Raw genomic sequence first — 3,098 nt, forward strand, 5'->3', positions numbered from 1 at the left:
GCCGGCGGACGGGATGCGGCCGGATCACTGACCAACGGTGAGAGAGAGAGGCCACCGCCGCCTTGTGTGAGATGGTCTGATGAGAGACAAACCCCGGCAGGCAGGCTCTATTGTATATAGTGGAGCGGATTTTTCCATTTTCCCCACGGCAATCGTTTTATATTTTGTACTACGTGCCATTGAGGAGGAATATATAACTTTATTTAATACGAATGCGTCAAGTCAAACTTTGTTCCGTTTAGGCGTGGTACCCGACCCTCCTTCGAGTAAACAACCGTTACACGCGTCAAATTATCACGTGGGCTGCCTTTTCGTACAAAAACGAACTCCACCGTGTACCCGCGCGGGTGTGGCTGGGAATGAGACGTGAGTACGTGCGTCCTGCGTGCACCTCTTCTTTAGGTGCAGGTACGTACGTGGGTGGGTGTGAGAGAGATGGTTTGTGCGAAACCGAGGCAATGTGTCGATGATATCTCAAACAAAAAAACGTAACATATGCAATGTGTGTGAAATAGAGTCATGGATATATCATATATAGAGGGAGCGATCCACGAGAAGAGAGTGGAGGGATCATCGGCGTGAGATATCGATAGAATCAAAAACAGGGATGAAGTGTGTGGCTGCGCAATCGATAAAGAGTGCCATTGAATTTGTGTTTGCCCACGTCAAAGATACAGGGCGGCTGGCCTACTGAAATTTGAGAGGGCAGAGGTGCAGTTTTTCTCTGTGGCATGGATAACTACCTACAACGTTCGACTATCGGTGGGGGGGGGGGGAGGGGGCAGAGACCTAACTATAGAGAGGTAGATCGACTAGTATATGTGTGGAGAAGGAGAGAGACCTAGCTATTTATAGAGGGAGATCGATCGGCATCCATGGATATGTGTAGCGGAGGAATAAGGTTGGGAGAAAGACAAAGGTAGAGTGTCGGAGGGTTGGTTGTGGAGTGGCGTCTCACAAATGGTGGGAGAGGCCTGCTAGACAAACAGAGGGTACGAGTGCAATATCAATAAGAGAGGGCGGGGATGTCTGTCTGTCTATGCACGTGCTTGTGAGAGACGGGTCGGGAGGTATGCAAGGATTATGAGGGGAGACGATATGGTTGTGGTAAGCATATGTAACTACATAGGAAGATCAACTGCCGTGTGTCCGAGAAAGGGAGAGACATAACTAGTGAGGTAAGTCTATCGGTGCGTGGGGAAAAGAATTATAGTCGACCTAGCTATATGTAGGGAGATTAGTACGTATACATGCATGCATGTGTTAGAAGCAAATAAGGTCCGGATAGACAGACAGGGGGAAAGGGGTGCGGCTAGGAGGTGGTGCGAGAGGCCTACTATGTTGAGGGGGGAGGAGTGTGCGACTATGAGATCGATGAAAAGAGGGGCGGGAGTGTGCACCTGCGTGGAACCGTATTGGACATAGGGGGCATGGACGGTGAGAAGAGAAGAGGGGAAGTATGTGATTGTGGTAGGCACACTTGGCTAGAGAGGTATATCGACCGGTGTGTGCTGGAAAGAAGGAGTCGGGGGGCCTACACACACCGTGGGTGAACGACCTAAAGAGAAATAACGAACGTGCACGATGGAGGGGACGCTGAGGGAGGGTGAGAGGGGGGCGCGCGGGCGTGTGCATGCACGATAGAAAATTAGCGCTAGCTAGCTACAAGGAGAAGTGGGTCGTGAAGGTGTTAAAGACGAACATAAATCATAATTCATTATAAAAAAGTGGATACAGATACTTAAAGAAGATATCATAATGTCGAACATTGATTATAATTTGGGCTAATGTGTGGCTTTTGCAGCTCAGGGCTAAATACTTGTCATATAGGGGGCGGGGCACTATACTTTGTGTCAGGGACAGAGCTCACGTTCAAGGGCTGGTGTCAATTGACACCAGTGCCCATCGTAATTTCACCTTATATTGTTAATAGGATATGTCTTTGACCCCAGCCGAAAAAATTGGTTGACCCTAGTCTGGCCGTTCTGCCCTGTAGTCAGGAGCACAAAACTCAGTCCAGTCCAACCGTAAAGTAGTAATAAGTCACGCAATTGCTTGTAGGCTGCACCCAGCCATAGAGAGATACCCATCTTGCAGCGCTCGTACACAGCCCAGAAAGCCCAATGCCTATTGACCTAGATCTTGTTCAGTCATTCCTAATTCCTATAGGCTACTGTACGCGCACGCCGCACGATGCTTCCTCTCCCTCTCATCGCCTCCTCTCAGTCCTGCAGATCCCTAATCCCCAAATGCGATCATTGCCGGTAGAACTGCACAGTGATTCAGCGGCAAGCCGGCGAATCGATGGAACTTTGGTTTGATCTGGTGATTCTGGCCGGCCGATAGTTGCGACATAATCTTGTGCTAATCCACCAAGTCCAGGTCGGCTCTTCCAAGGTATGTCATCTCCACACGCATATGTGTTAGCTTCGGACTAAATTTCTCACCTTAACTAATTTGAAACAATATTTTCACTTCCTTGATTCATCTGGACTAGGAGGTTATGGACATATTTTTGGTGAAACGGCCACTACCATCTGCAGGAGGGACTTCAAGGCTTAGACGACAAGATCGTGTATCAAGCTTCAGCTTTCTGCGGCAATGATGAATCAGAGGACTCCAAAAATAAGGGGACTTTTTTGATAGTTGGTACAAAAATTAGCAAACCAGAATGAGGATGTAAGCAAGGTCGTCTTTTAGGATGCTCCAAAAAAATTGCAAATGGGTGCCTCCATATATTCAAAAATAAATTGCGAGTTATTTTGCAAAGATAACTAACAAGCTTCACTATTGTGTATTCATTTCATACAATTTATCTCTTCAAGTACTCAAAATGACTTTTTCTCTTGTCTTGCATAGATAACTTTAAATTCTATTCTTGAAGAAATTTGTGGTGATGTTTTTAGTTTGTTGATTGATGAGGGTTCCGATGTCTCAGACAAAGAACAGCTGGCTATTTCTTGAGGTGTGTTGACAAGCTTGGTCTATTCCTGAAACGGTTAGTTGGAGGTATACATGTGAGTGAAACATCTACAATGCGTCTCGAGTCTACCCTTGAAAAATTGCTTAGTGCCATCGGATTGTTGTAAATGTAATAT

The 3,098-nt window shown here is 46.7% G+C and overlaps 1 long non-coding RNA gene across 1 annotated transcript; it reads left to right on the plus strand.

Annotated features, from left to right (window-relative positions):
• Nucleotides 1-2,109: 2,109 nt before the first annotated feature.
• Nucleotides 2,110-2,834, plus strand: LOC120974553 (uncharacterized). The gene is made up of 2 exons (XR_005769924.2): nucleotides 2,110-2,397; nucleotides 2,498-2,834. It is a non-coding gene; the product is annotated as an uncharacterized lncRNA (long non-coding RNA).
• Nucleotides 2,835-3,098: the final 264 nt, after the last annotated feature.

Source organism: Aegilops tauschii, chromosome 2 (genome assembly GCF_002575655.3).
Source record: "Aegilops tauschii subsp. strangulata cultivar AL8/78 chromosome 2, Aet v6.0, whole genome shotgun sequence".
Taxonomy (NCBI): domain Eukaryota; kingdom Viridiplantae; phylum Streptophyta; class Magnoliopsida; order Poales; family Poaceae; genus Aegilops; species Aegilops tauschii.